The sequence below is a fragment of the Triticum dicoccoides genome, chromosome 2B, assembly GCF_002162155.2.
Source record: "Triticum dicoccoides isolate Atlit2015 ecotype Zavitan chromosome 2B, WEW_v2.0, whole genome shotgun sequence".
Taxonomy (NCBI): Eukaryota; Viridiplantae; Streptophyta; class Magnoliopsida; order Poales; family Poaceae; genus Triticum; species Triticum dicoccoides.
In genome coordinates, this window is record NC_041383.1 from 765,810,080 (window position 1) to 765,826,621 (window position 16,542).

The following is a 16,542-nucleotide window of genomic DNA, read 5'->3' on the forward strand; positions in this document are numbered from 1 at the left end:
TTACTAGAGACAAATCGGTAAGAAATGATTTCACAATTATCTGAATGTTTTGCTAAACTCATGACTTAGATAATGTTTCTCCATGATTGAAGATCCATTTATCCTTGTCATAATGATTCTTATCTTTATCACAAATTTTATTTGAACATTTCAAATATTTCACTCTAAATTTCTTTTGAACCTTTCAAATAATTCAGACTTATATCAAGTAAATCATATTTACTCAAGTTTTTATTTAATGAAGTATAATTCACTTCGCCCGGGTTAGTCCATCGAACCCCATACATCACTATGTATTTCATCAAATGATTCAAAATCAAAATATATAAGTTATGCTTCATCTATACGAATATTATTTCTCCGATATAACCAAGCAGTGCCACATATAAGTGTGGTTCATCAGTCTTCTTTAAGACATTTAGCATTAATATTATAAATTTCCCAATTCAAGATTTTATGAATAAATCATCAATAAGATTTTATGAATAAATCATCAATAATAGAGGTAAATCCGAAACCATATTCTTATAACTTGAACAACAATTGTTAAAAACTTCATAACAATACCCGTCGCATAACCCAATATATATATATTGTTTTACACAACTTCTAGAATGAAATAACTATTATTCGATCTAATATAAATTTTGAAGATAAACTAAAGGCATGACTTCAATGGTCTTTAGTAGTGATCCCTCCCGATATGCATCAAGACTTCATTTCTTCTCAACTTGCGAGCTTTCCGTAGCCCTTGCATCGGTTTGCAAAACTGATTAGTATCAAATACTCATGACATACAATAAGTCAACAAGTAGAATAACATTAACTTTGTATAACTTTTATATCTTACTGGAAGAACCGTTCTTCTTATCCGCCAAGTATTTCTTGTAGTTGTGTTTCCAGTGCCCTTCTATTTGCAGTAGAAACATTCAGTCTCTTTATTGGGCTTCGCCCTTGTTCTTCTTCTGAGAGATGGTCTTACCGGCACCAGTAGATTCCTTCTTGGACTCGCCCTTCTTCTTAAAACTGGCGGTCTTGTTGACCATCAACACTTGTTTCTTTTTTTGCATTCCAGCTTCCCCAGTTTTGAGCATAGCGAATAACTCGTTTGCACTTTTCTCCATCCTGTTCATGTTCTAATTCATGATAAAACCATCATAAGATGGGGGAAGTGAAGCAAGAACAATATATGTATCAATTGTTAGAGGAATTCAGAGAAGCTAGTCTATCAACATAGCTAGCGAGCTTCACTATATGCTCACTCATTGAGGAACCCTCTGCCATCTTGCATTCAATCGAGGACTTAGTTATTTCAAAACATTCGGTCCATGCCTTCTTTTTGTACAGAACTTCCAAAGACCCAATTATGAACCGACACTACTAGGGAAAACCCTAGTAGTAGCGCGCGTTTTAACTCTATCAATAGCGCGGGTGGCCGCGCTACTAATAAGGCGCCACAACTAACAGATAGTAGTAGCGCTCTATGTACACGCGCTACTAGTATTGCCTGTATCAGTAGCGGTTTCCCAACATGCGCTACTAATAAGTAGCTGTAACGCTTTTCTTTGCCCGCGCTACTGTTGTATCTTTCAACATTTTCCCATGCTTCCCATTGATCTAGAATAGTACCCTGTTTCAATAAACTGTAATTTCACATATACCAGATAACAATATCATTAACCACAATACCATATAGTCATACAGTAGTCATACAATATTATTAAGCATTATAGGTACTCATATAGAGTCAACATGCATCCTCACACACATATATGGTTCATACAGTAGCATATATGATAAGCAGTACTAGGTAGTCATACAACATATAGCAGTCTACTAGGGGTAGTCATACAGCCACACACATATGTAGTTCTAGATGATATCGACGACGACCATCATCCTCAAGCCATGGCGGTGGGTGTTCCTGATAGTAATTAGGATGGCCTGTTCAACACGAAGATTCTTGCCAACGAGGAAGTTCTTCCACCCAACTGAGTTGAAGTGTGTGCGACCGTCCGTGTCCACGCTGTACGCACAGGTGGTGACGGAGCCCTTGCGGTAAGGCGTATTCCAGCAGAGGCTTCTTCATCAGGCTCGATACCACAACTCACAGATAGGCTCTTTGGCAATTTCTGAATAAAAAACATATCAATTAATAAGTAGCCTCGCACATACTCTTGCAAATATATTTCTACTAAGTATAGGTTTCTACACTATCAAAAACAGTACTACATTTCTACTAAGCTTGAATTCTACTAAGTAAGCATGTAATCGGATTGTACACTAAGTATAACATACCATAACATGCCGATCAACGATGGTAGTTGTCAGGCGGGTCACCAATGGCACCCCGACAACGTCAGCACGTGGCGGAATTATGTCCCATAGGTTGAACACCTCTTCCTCGCTCAGCCTTATTCTTCGAGTATAGATGGCTTCATCAAGTGGGTCCTCATCATCTTCATCCGTGTTGAGAATAATGACAACCAACTTGGATCTTTCTGCTCTGAAGGAGAAGCTGATCAACTCATCACCAGTGATACCCATGTGGGAGATGAAACGGTTACATCCATATCCTCCGATCTGTGACATATTTCATCCTTTCTCGACCTCCATAGTGTAGGGCCCCTGAGGAGCCTCAAAGGTCACAGTGTCTCCGGTCAGCTTGTTGAATTCCAACCTCACATTGCATGGGACGATCTGTGTATACACAATGATACAATGCATTAATGCCAATAACACTAAAAACAAAATAGTTGTTACAAGTTTCATATATTTTGTTACCGCTGCAGGAAGAAAACTCAGCTGGAAGTAGATGCCGAACAACGGGCCAGTTGCAAGGCTGCTGGCGCATCTTGACTTGCACAGTCGACCTGGTGGTGCTGGTGTCTCCATGTTCCTAAAGCAATATTACAAAAGGATTAACGATCCACTTCAGAGGAAAGATCCTGCATGGCCTTTGCTAAAAAAAGGACATATCGAGCGCCTGAAATTTGCCGAAATGCAAATTAATCAACACTCCAGCAAAACATAGGCCACTCAGAGTTGTTACCTGCAAACATGACCACTTGGGCAAGCACATATCCTATTTGAGAAACACTAGGTGTACATGTTTATATCTACATCATATGAGCAATTCTTGAGCAACACTAAATAAACTAGTTGTACTAAAATATCTACATCATCATCTATTCAAAATGTTCTATACCTAAAACATCTACATTATCATCCACTATTACTATTTCTTTTACTAAACCCTAAAAATATGCCCTAAGTTCACAATATAACAAGTACAGAACATTTTTCCAAATTCTACCAACTAAAAATTTCCATTACTAAAATTAATAAGTAGACGGTTGCAACACTGGGAAGAGCACCTTTTAATCTTGATTTTAACTATGAGAGATCGCCCTAATAATTGACTATCGTGCAATCAAGGGGTGCGAACAACAAAGGGATAAACATCTCAGGAAATTCATAGAAGCATGATATGGTGTAGCCTTGGGTGTCGGGAATGTTTCCATGGTCCTCCGAGGCCTTCATGAAGGTTTCTCTGAAATCGTTGTCATGGAAACAATTTTAGAACTACCGCTGTGGCACCATTTTTGTTCTCCTACGCCTGGTGAAGCTCCGGGTCCTCCGTGTAACCTGTAGGCTATCTCTACGTCAATTACATTAAGGTGGCAATCCCGTGGCTCTAGCCATCATGCGGTGAGATGCATGCCACTTAACATTACAACATATAACCATCTCATACATAAACTCATTATCATGACAAAGGCTATACCACATCATATGCAAACCTGCAAAACCAAGTTAGACGTCCTCTAGTTGGTTTTGGAAAATTTTAATTACATGGTTGCTAGGGTTTTCGGATAACACTAACTACCTACGTGCACAATCAAGGTGATGATTCTTGTTGCTAGATTAACTTTCTGGGTGTGTGAAAGAAGAGACTTAATGAAACATCTCGTCCCCCACACTAAAATTCATCAAATACGCGTGACCCCCTAGAAGATTGCTCATCTTCATTACCCTCTTGCGTATGCGGCGGTTCACTATTCTTAACTATGATGAAGCCCAAGGAACTGTTAGCAGATCGTCGACGGCCAGAGCCAATCGATTATCTGAACCTTGTACAAAGCTACATCATGCCGTCAATGAACTGAACCAAAGCAACACTTGAGGGAAGCATAGCTAGAACATCAAATCCTCACATCCATATGTGATCTAGATTGAAACATGCATCTACCCATTGAACCACTCATGATGCCACTGTTGGGAAACATAGTAGAAAACAAAAACAAAATCGCCCTATGATCACCTAGGAACAATATGAAGATGCATAAAGGGTTTGGATCAACGATCGTTAATGACTCCGGAGTTGCAGCGGAGTAAACGAGTCGGTGTAGATCGTACTTGAAGTCCAACGAACTCTGGATAACGATTGCTACTTGCGAGATGCGTTGGTATTTCCTCGAAGAGGAGAGGATGATGCAGTATAGTAGATATATGTATTTCTCTCAGTTAAGAACCAATGTTATCAATCCAATAGGAGAACCCCGCAACACTATATAAGGAGTACCTGCACAGAAGATAACAAATCCTTGCACCCAGCGCGAACAAGGGGTTGTTAATCCCTCGGGGTTAACTGCAAGATTAAATTGTATGATGATAGATAGATCACACAAAAATAAAAACTGCAGCAAGGTATTTTTGGATTTTAATATATGATAAAAGTAGACCCCGGGGGGCATAGTTTTCACTAGAGGCTTCTCTCGAGAAAATAGCATACAGTAGGTAAACAAATTTTTGTTGGGCAATTGATAGAAAAGAAAATAATCATGACGATATCCAACGCAATGATCCTGTATATAAACATCATGCCCGAGACAAGTAATCCGACTCCTGCCTGCATCTACTACTATCACTCCACACATCGACCGCTATCCAGCATGCTTCTAGAGTATTAAGTTCATAAGAAGGGAGTAACGCCTTAAGCAACATGCCATGATGTAGACAAGATAAACTCACACATGAATAAACCCCATCTTTTTACCCTTAATAGCAACGATACATACGTGTCATGTCCCTTTCTGTCACTGGGATGGAGCACCGCAAGATCAAACCCATTACATAGCAGCTCTTCCCATTGCAGGATAAATCAATCTAGTTGGCGAAACCAAATCAATAGATCGGAGAAGAAATATGAAGTAATAACAATCATGCATAAAAGAGTTCAGAGAAAACTCAAATAATTTTCATGGATAATCTGATCATAAACTCACAATTCATGGATCCCAACAAACACACCACAAAAAAGAATTACATCAGATAGAACTCCAAGAACATCAAGGAGAACATTGTATTGAAGAACATCGAGAGAGAAGAAGTCATCTAACTACTAACTATGGACCCCGTAGGTCTGTGATAAACTACTCACACATCATCGGAAGGGCAACAAGGTTGATGTAGAGCCCTTACGTGATCAATTCCCCCTCCGGCGGAGGCCTCCAGATGGGATCTCACGATAACAGAAACTTGCGGCAGTGGAAGAGGTATTTCGGGCCCCCTTCGATCTGAGGGGAATATTTGGGTATTTATAGTGGAAGAATTAGGTCAAAACATTGCTCGAGGTGCCCACAAGCTTGTCACTCCCTCGTGGGTCTTTTGGTATTCCCTCGAACCTTCTAGGGTCTCTTCTGGTCCAAAAAAAATTAATCCAATGTTTTTCTTTGTTTGGACTTTGTTTGATATTGATTCCCTGAAAACTCAAAGAGAGACAAAAAAACAGCAACTCGCGCTGGGCACCAAGTTAATAGGCTAGTCCCAAAAAATGATATAAAGTTGCTTGTAAATGAATATAAAACATCCAAGGTTTGTACTATAATAACATGGAACAATAAAAAAATTATAGATATGTTGGAGACATATCAACGATCCCACGAACCGCCCTCGAACGGTCCCTCAAACGGAAGATTGAAAGCACGGCCTCTCTACTTGGTTGCAAGCATACGGTCTTCATGATCCGACAACGCTTTGCATCCAAAGCTAATCATCATCGGAGAATTAGATGGAGGATATTAGAACCAGACTGGGCTTAATTATATGATTAGAGAAACTAGACCAAGTTCAAATTAGTCAAACAGGACCAATTAGAACTAGGGCTAGATAAACTAGAGGAGGCTCCAGAACTTGTGTGTAGAAAAGGGCCAACACCCAATGTATATATAGGTTAGAGGGGAGGAGGGGCTGCCAAAAGGAGGGGAGGACTCCCCTTCCCTTGCGCCGGCCAAGGGGGGAAGGAGGAGTCCTCCCTCGAGTAGGATTGGCGCCTCCCCACTTGGGCCCTTGTGGCCCAAGTTGCCTTCCACTTCTAGGCCTTTTAAGGCCCATAGATATTTAAATTAATACAAAATCCTTCTAATAATTACTAGACCATTTTATATATAGTTTAACATCACCGAAAACTTTTTTCACCTATATATTAATTATCTGTAGTACCCGGTATTACTAGATAAATTTTGAAACCCTTCTAATGACCCCGAAATGCCTCCGGTTCCTCTCAAAGCTATTTCAAATATTAATGAAACAATTCCACACTCTCATTCTACTAGCACTCAACAGATCGTGATTAACTTAAACTTGTGACCCTGTAGGTTCGGTAAATCATAGACATGAACGGAAACCCTTCGTTCAATGACTGATAACGAAACAGTGGACGCCCATATTGATCCCTATGATTACACGAATGACATTGGACTAAACCTTTGGTTATCATGTGATGTTCCATTTGCTTCACGGTACTTTAAAACACCAGGGATGCATCGGTAGCCTCCTGAGTCATGCACATGCTCACTATACCGTTGATCTCGTTGTCGGTATTGTTCTTCTCTCTCGTTTAAGTGTTCCGGCATCCCTGTGACAGTCACCTGTGTCTAGCCCGACGATGATGGATGCCGTCACACCGAGAGGGCCCTAAGAATATCTTTCCATTGTCAGAGGAGTAAATCCCACTCTCGAGCTATCCAGTCAATTGTCAAACTTTCCGATGAATCCGTAAGTTGTCGTTATGATCACCTAGTTACAGATGATGTTTGAGCAACCCCAAAGTCTACCATATGGTAGGAAGTGACTACGATACTCTGATGGTCTGAGGAACTAAAACACATTCTAACACTCCGTGTTATAACAATTGATTTCAGACGATATTATCTCAAAGTATAACAAAAAAGATTGAGTCGATTCAATATGATCGTTCTTCTAATGTCATACGCTCAATGTTGTTTCAGGACTATCGTTATACTTAATGATATCCTGAGATCCGGAAAACATGATCACTAACAACACTTGAGCCAGTCTTAGAGGCAAGACCGAGAACCTATATTATACCGTTTATCATTTCACACGTGTATATGAGTTTTCACTGAATCGCACATTCCTGAATCATAGCAGTTATAGCATGAAATATAAACTCTTAATTATGAAAATGTAAATATAATAATGCAATATTATTGCCTTTAGGACGTATTTCCAACAATAAAGGCTGGTATAGACTTGGGTCGCTGCGCACTCGGGAGTTACAAATCCGCGTCCAATGAAGTTGCTTCTTTGTTTTTTGAAGTTTCTTCTTTGTAGTACTAAAGTTGGTAGAATAGCACTAAAGTTACATTTGAAAAAAATCACCAAAACATACACATATGAGATCTAGTTTTCAAGAGGTAGCTACGAGGAATACATGAGTGAAAACCTCCAATGCTCGGTTCAAAATTTGTGGGATTTTGAAATTTGAAAAAAAAACACCTAATTGAATGCACTTGGTGATAGGAACTATCCTTTTCCTAGCTGTTTTTTGCATGGCACAGGCTCACAGCTTCAGGGACTTCTAATGTTGAACTCATTGTATGCACTTTATACTTTTAGGGTGTGTGATCGGTGGGAAAGTATCAAGTGATATCAAATCTCAAATGCTCCATGAAATCAAATTAATAAAAAATTGAAATTTAAACATTTCAAAATTTTCACAAAACAATCACGGGTGTTCACAACACATATGTCGGCAACCACAAAAAAAATCAGATCAAAGTTGAAATACACATGGAGAAACAAAAAAGACAAATCCATAACGAATAGTGTGAAAAGAAGACAAAAGCAAACACGACACTATTCAAATCTGAATTTGTCTTTTTTTTTCTCCGTGTATATTCTGTATTTTGATCTGAAGTTTTAGAGGTTGTTGGCATATGTGTTGTGAACATCAATGATCTTTTCAGAAATTTGGAGATGTTTAAATTTGAATTTCTTAAGTTGATAGCACGAGAGCATGGGAGCATGTGATCGGTTGCAATGTCCAAGCTAATGTTTGGCGCGTAGATGCGTTATTAATTCTAGTACTCCGAAGATAGAGAAAATTGTACTTTGCACCGTTTATTTAGGTGGTGTTTGGTTCTCTAGTCTTAGGGCTTTTTCTAGTCCCTGGGACTTTTGAAAAAGACTCTTAAGGAGGTGCTTCTAAGGACTTTTAGCAAAAAGTCATAAAAAAGTCCCACTATATTTGGTTTGCTAGGGACTTTTTCTAGTCCCAACACAAAAAAGTCCCTGGAACCAAACACCCCTTTAGGCAGCTACAACGCTTCCCCGGCGTTTCAACTTTACCTTCCAGTTGCACCACATGTTAAAAGTGTGATTCTGAGATTTTAATTTTGCTCGAATATGTTTCATCTTTGCATATTGAGAATCAAAATCCTAAAAGATTGCCCAAATTAACTTGTTATTTCCTGTAGCTTCTGATATCCGCTTTTAATATCATCTCCAGATAGTTCCAGTGGATATATGCTCGACAGGAGCACAAGCGTCACCACTTGTTGCTGCTAGCTACACCACACAAGAAACCACCAACACAAAGGGAGTTAGCAGACTGAGAGAGCATGTACAGTACGCAATGCGGGACCTGGTGAATGGGTTAGCCAAGTCCGCAGTGAAGCGGGCGCTGAGCAAGGTCCAGTCGGTGGTTGAGGAGGATGCAAAGCTGGCGCCACGCGCGCAGCATGACCTCGTATTCATCAGTGACGAGTTTGAGATGATGCAGTCCTTTCTTAATGCCGCTGACGAGATGTGCGTCAGCAATGTGGCTGTGAGACATGGGTGACGCAGATGCGTGAGCTGGCGTACGACCTAGAAGAATGCATCGTGTTCCACCTGGACACGACCAGCTGGTGGTCCCGCTTGTTCCGGACATGCTCGCCGTTTCTGTCACTGGACAGGGCGATTTTGAATATCAAGCAGCTCAAGGCGAGGGTCGAGGACGTGAGCCAGAGGAACTTGCGGTACAGACTCATAAGCGACTCTGGCTCCAAGCCCGTCCTCCCCACGCTGCCGTGGGATATGACACGAGAAGGCAACACGCCTTAGGTGATCTCACCCACCTTATCACCAAGAAGGACGATGCTGACCTTCAAGTATTTCATTGTGGGGGGCAGGCGAAGGTATTGGGACGACATCCATCATCAGAAAGTCCTACAGTGATCCAGAGATCAGCCACAGTTTCACATGCCGAGCCTGGGTCAACCTCACGCGTCCATTCAATCCGCATGAGTTTGTCCGGTCCTTGATGGCTCACTTCTATGCAAACAGTTGCCAAGAACGACAAGGAGCAATCATTGGTGTTGATGTCCTGACTAGTATGGATGCGAGTGCCATCCAAGGCGACTTCCTCAGCGAGTTTGTTCAGCTAGTCGACAAGAACAGGTACCTAGTTGTCTTGGAAGGCTTGTCCACCATGGCAGAGTGGGATTCTGTCAGGACGTTCCTTCCCGACAGAAAGAATGGCAGCTGGATCATTGTGTCCTCACAGCAGTACGAAATTGCAAGTTTGTGTGTGGGACATCCATGCCGAGTATTGGACCTTCCGGCCGAGCACTCCGTTTGTGCCTTCTTGAGAGAGGTAACCTGAAAACCCCGTCGATTACATGAAATTAAGTCAAGAACTAAATTTGCTCCCTTGATCCCTTCTCCATTTCCTTTTTTCTCGTAGTCTTGGTTTTTTGTGTGGTTGATTCTTCCACATGCAGGCGCACACTAGATTAGTATAGGTTCTACAGAAAAGAAAAGTATTTCTCCATGCTGTGGTTAGCATTAAGCAAAGTTTTTACTTTCAATCATCGGGTGGAGCCGCATTGTTGCCGTGAGGTCACGGAACTTGATCATGCCGCGGTCGAGTCGTTGGGACTGCGCACGACAAGTGCCTGCAGCCGCGCTGTGGACTTCGCATCAGTGGGATAAGATTGCCCATAGTGAGAGTAACTTCAGCAGTAACATAAGGTCCAACTCAGCAAATTTGCTTATGTGGCAATAATTTAATAAGGAGAGAGATTATTTGAGTAACATAGCTAGTTATCCACACTATGAGTAACATCACACATACTAAAATAAGATGAGTCTATAAACTAATAATAAATAAAGTGTTTCATGACACCACACATATGTTACTACCCATTATAGATGTAATTACATAGAGTAGTAACATATGCGTGTTACTAGTCTAAATTACTCCCCCACTATGACCAGCCTAAGAATTGCGAACCTATTGAATACATGCGGGTTGGCAGGCAAAGACAACGGTGAGCATGAGTAATTGCCCCAGGCGTGACAGCGAATCTGCTGCCGTGTTGTCCAGGTCGCTTCGGTACTTGAAGTAGAACTAGAGACCATCCATCTTGGCCATGGCTTTGCGCTGTAGGTTGGAGCCGAGGTGCTGTTTACCCAATGTGCAAAGGCTCTTGTGATCTTGACTCTTGAGGATGGTGAACTCGCCACGCTGCATGTAAAGGCGATTATCGACAAGATACCAACAAGGTGGGGCTTCTCCCCCTTCGCCCCTCCCGCTCCCCCTAGCGGCAGGGCAAAACCCTAGCTGCCGCCCGTTGTCCCCTCCCAGCCTCTCTTCTCCCTCACCGTCGCCGGAGTGCGCGTCCAGGCAAAGCCTGGCTTGCGTGGGTAGCGATGGGGTTCTCTCCTCTCCGGTCGGTGCAGCGCGACGCGGGACGCGATGCCTTGTGACGGCTTGACGCTCAGCGTGTGGCGTGGCGGCAGCGAGGCCCGGACCCCTCTCCCATCCCCACTTCGGACGGTGTGGCCGCCGGAGGAGGAGGGGAGAGGAGCCTGGAGAACGTGGGAGACTCTCAAAGGAGGAGGAGAGAGAAAGAGAGGAGAGAAATGAGAGCCCCTAAGACAGATCGCTAATCGTAATGATTTGTGAGATAGATCATTTCAAAAATTCAAAAAGCAATTAATGTGATGATGTCAGCATGATTTTATAAGATTAGTGCATGCATGCATGTGCTCTCTATATAGGTTAAATCCCATTAGTAAAGGAGCAGCATGATAAGACATGTTGCAACATAGATTTTCCCAAGATTAAAAGAGAACTTCTACTTTGCAGCTACTGTTTGCTTGGTGCGTACCCTGCAAGATCTGCGCTGGGCCATCCTAAAATATCTAACGTTGAGCCATATCAGTCGCGCACAATTTCACTCCTCTTATGCATCAACGCTATCAGAATCACTAGATGTCAGCTGTTATATGATCGTCCTAGGAGAACTATCGCTGCCATAGAACTACAGTAGTACTTTTAAACTACAGTTGCACCACAAGAACCATGATACTATTTTTTTTTCTGATCCATCTCCTTAAGATTTGTGCACAGAATTAAGAAAATTTCTTCTCTTTGTCTAATAACTGTATCTTATTTCTAGGGTTCTCAAGACGCTGTAGATAAAAGCGAGGTGAACAACGATAGCTCGTGGACCAGCAACACAGAGATATCAACAGAGTATGACCCGAGCCATAACCAGATGAATGGCCATTACTCTTACCACAGGAAACCCAACTCTAAAACGAAAGCAGCCAGGGACTGGATGCAGAATTCTCCCCTTGTTGGATGCAGATTGCAGACGAATCAACTTCGTCACTATACAGTTCAGGCGCAAATGAACCATTCCCAAGTTGTGTCTGTTTGGGGGATGGCTGGCGTTGGAAAATCAGCTCTTGTCAGAAACTTGTACTACGACAGGGTAATTGAGAATCAACAATTTCAAGAGTACGGTTGGGTTGGTTTATCACACTCCCAACCCTTTAATTTGAGGGATTTTTCACGGAGCTTGCTACTGGATTTTCAATCAGAATCTCTTCATAGTATCGTGGGGCTCAAAGACGCTGTCGGAAAGTGTTGTGAGCTTCTAAGTACACGTCGGTGCCTTGTTGTCATCGATGGTCTTCAGTCCATACACGAATGGGATTTGATACAATCTTCATTGGTATCTAGACACTCCAAATCTAAAACAGTTTTCATTGTGATAACAACTGAAGCAAGTGTTGCAGCATATTGTGCAGAAAATGAAGAGCTTGTGTTTCGTGTCAAAGCTCTAGAAGCTGATGCAGCCTTTGATCTATTAAAAAATGAGGTTTGTTTCCTCATGATCCACATACTTTTCTCCAGCATAGAGCAAAAGTAATGCAACTATATTTTTGTTTTAAAGAATATATCCCTCTCGGCTCCAGTACAGTATTTTCATGCATGCATGGATGTTCTTGCTATCATTTCCTCATTTCTCTCGGGGACATAAAAGAATGACATGTGATTACCGTCCCAACTTTACTTATTCCTTGCAATATCATTATTACTATCTTGGATGGAGATGTCATGATGGTGAACATATTCCTTTCATCGAAATATAACGTTTCCCAAAAGAAATGTGATCTGAATAGGTTTTGGTTATCGGTCGAAATTTCAAGATTTCCCATGGTTACCGCGTATTACCGTGCCCCTCGGTAAATCGCCATACCGAGCAAAAAATACCATTTTTTTGAAATTTTTGAATTTAAACACTTGATTTACAGTATAGTACGTAGGATCTAATTAATGCCATGAGAGTTGGTTCTGGCGTGTTGGTAGCAACCTAGTTCCTATTTTGAGAGGTCTCTGGTTCGAATATTCGTTCATTCACTTATTTGAATTTAAAATTCAACTATAAATATCGCTCGAAATATAATCGGTATTTCTCGGTATTTCTTGGTAACCGTGGTAACCATATTTACCAGTCCCCCTCGGTAAAATTGCCTCATTCGGTAACCAAAACCTTGGATCTGATAAGATGACTCTCTTTTTTGATAAAAGGGTGGAGAATACCTCCACTCTGTTATGTTTAAAAAATATGTTTTCCTATAATATGTTTATGAAGTTCAAATTTATTTTATGATATGTTGTGTTGGTCAATTTGACAACAGAAGTGCTGTTGTAACATTGCAATTCTATCTTCTTCAAAATAAAAGACATTATAGTTTAATCATATACTAGGATCATACAAGTGGCTAAAACTTATTTTTTTTTCGAGACCATGTCATGCACATACAAGCACATTTTGGGCTTTGATCAGTTTTACCATTGTGCCCCCACCTGTTAGCGGCACATGAACAGTGAACCCATGTGTCAAAACTCAGAACTCAAAACTGAGTATTTTGCAGTCAGTGGCAAAAGTGATATTTCCTTTGATCATAGCAGCAATGTTGGTAAAAAAACCATTTTCCACAATTGTTTTCTCAGTATTTATTACAGTGGGATGCTTGTGCAAGCTTAAGTAATGATCATATTTTCCTATTATTTTCCTCTTGCACCCATGCACCCATGCACAATATACATTTATGTAAAAATCCTATGTAATTGGTGCGGATAACTGAGGTCAATTGTCAATTTGTTTGAACAACAGGTATCTAAGAAGACTCCATTACCCGTTTCATTGTCTTATCGTGGAAATGAAGTGCTGCCAGAACTTATTTCAAAGTGCGGGGGGCTTCCCTTAATAATAGTTGCTGTAGCCAGCATATTGGCTACCAAGGGAGGCACATGGATGGATACTGCTAGTTCCATCAATCTAAGGTTTATGCGTGAGATAGAGATCAACCCCGAGTTTGAGTGCCTATGGGATCTATTTAGTTGGATGCATTCCTGCTTCCGTAGTTGCCCAGATTCTGTCAAGCCATGTATCTTTGACCTATCACTTTTTCCTCGAGACTACAACATTCGGCGAAGGCGCCTAATAAGGCGTTGGATTGCTGATGGCTACTCCAGGGACAGCGATGGTAAATCTGCTGAGGAGAATGGGAAGGAGTTCTTCTCCAAGCTCCACAATCTGAGCATAATCCAACAGCAACCAGAGTCAGCCACGTTTAGTGACATAAGGATGGTCTTGTGTCGAGTCAATGGATTTTTGCGCGAGTGCATCTGCTCACAGGGAATGCAGGAGAACCTTGTATATGAACTTGCCGGCACTTGCAGCCTCCCCCAACGCACTGGGCGTCATCTTGTCATATTGGAAAGCTGGGGTAGGGATAAGATTGTGCTCGAGAGCATTGACTTGTCAAGGCTGCGGTCAATGACAGTGTTTGGGGAGTGGAAACCATTCTTCATCTCCCAGAGCACGAAGCTTCTCAGGGTGTTGGATCTGGAGGATGCAGTCGGTGTAACAAATGATGATGTCGAGCAGATGGTCAAGCTGTTGCCTTGCCTCATGTTCCTCTCCCTACGAGGATGCGACCAGATCTTCCAGCTGCCTAGGTCATTAGGTGATCTGAGGCAGCTTCAGACTTTGGATGTGACAAACACATCCATAATCACTCTGCCAGCATCCATCACCAAACTACAAAAGCTCCAGTACATTCGTGCCGGCGCTGCTGCAACCGCAGCACAGGGACCAACAGCAACCACAGGAAATGACCAAACACCACAAGCTATTGTGCCCGTGGTTTCCGGGTTTTTCATACCTGACCATCCTCTTCCTTGTGTTGTGCCCAGAGGGATTGGGAAACTGACGGCATTGCACACTCTAGGTGTTGTCAATATTGGTGCTTCAGAGGGGGAGGCCATACTGAAAGAGCTAAAGAATCTCACCCAATTGCGCAAGTTGGGTGTGTTCGGCGTCAGCAGGAAAAATAGTGAGGCGTTTTCCTCCGCAATATCAAGTCATGTCCATTTGAGATCCTTGTCAGTGTGGCTCGAGGAAGAAAGCAGAGGTTGTTTAGGTGACATGTCCCTGCCTTTGGAGAACTTACTGAGCCTTAAACTGTACGGGCTTCGGGACAGGTTGCCAGTTCTACAGGTCAACCAGCTTAGCAAGCTCACAAAGTTACATTTGAAGATGAACACTTTAATGGACGAGGCCATAGAGTCCCTTGGCAAGCTACCAAAACTATGCATTCTACGCCTTTGTGTCAACTAACCTGAATATGGCCAGCTCCGTTTTCATGTCTTTACGGATGGACTTGAGGAGCTCTCTTATCAGAAGGTGAAGGTCCTTGACATTGCTTGCAGGTCCAGCGTACATGTCAATTTTGGATCAGAAGCAATGAAAAAACTAGAGCTGCTGACAGTTGAGTGCTACTATGGGTCATCGTATCAGTTTTCTGGCCTGGGTCATCTATCTCAACTGAAGGAAGTCTGGCTGAAGGGTTCCTACGAGGAAGCACTGAAGGAACAACTGCAGGGCCAGCTTGCATCCCATCCAATGGAACCTGTGCTGAAGCTGGAGGAGTAAATACCACCTTCGTCGACCTGATGGGTGCTAATTAAGCTCTGGATGGTTCACGCATTTCCCCCTTTGACTTATCAATCAAAAAGCTTGGTACTTCTTCTATTTCTGTTCCACATCATGGCAGTAATTAAACACTGAAACATATTGGGTACTTCTTCTATTTCTGTTCTGCATCTTCAACAAAAATGCCTTCCAAGTGGATGTGTGAGTTTGTATACAAGGATTGGACCTGTGTAATGGGTGCTAAGCTCTGGCCGATTCATGCATTTCCCCCTTTCAATCAAAATGCTTGGTACTTCTTCTATTTCTTTCTGCATCATGGTAGTAAACACTGAAATTTATTTGGTACTTCTTCTATTTCTGTTATGTATCTTCAAAGTTTGTATACCAGGATTGGACCAATGGGTAATGTTGCTATGTAACTCAACTTTGTGGAGAATCTATTATATATGGCCTCCTTTTTCTTTCCGGCTGATTGAGTAGTAGTAGCAGATTTTTGCGTAAATGGCACAACTTATACCATATCAATCCTGTGCACCCTCTTATCACCTAGAAATAAGTTAATGGTTATACCAATACAGCCTATATATCAGGGTTGTGACCTTTCATCGCAAAGTTGATCAAAGTTTTCAATATTGAGTACATACAATAGCTGATTCATGGTCATGCTTCCTCCCATTAGTTTGTAAACACTTTGTCTCAGCGCCTGAGATGGCTTATGAGAATGTTACTTATTTTTTTAGTGGAACAGTTGAGGAGGATTACTAAATTGCTTCATGTATCTATATTACATGTTATGTAAATATTTTTTCCTTGACAAGATAGTTCTATAGGCGCAACTTTTCTATTGGTTTTACAATCATTACCGCAGCAACGTGCGGGGTATCTTATAGTAACTCGTGGTTTTTTACACCAGTATAGATGATGACAACCTGGAAAATTTACTAAAAAAATATTT

The 16,542-nt window shown here is 41.7% G+C and overlaps 1 pseudogene; it reads left to right on the forward strand.

Annotated features, from left to right (window-relative positions):
- The window catches only part of LOC119366139, a 19,992-nt pseudogene extending 4,384 nt beyond the window's left edge, over window positions 1–15,608 (forward strand).
- Window positions 15,609–16,542: the final 934 nt, after the last annotated feature.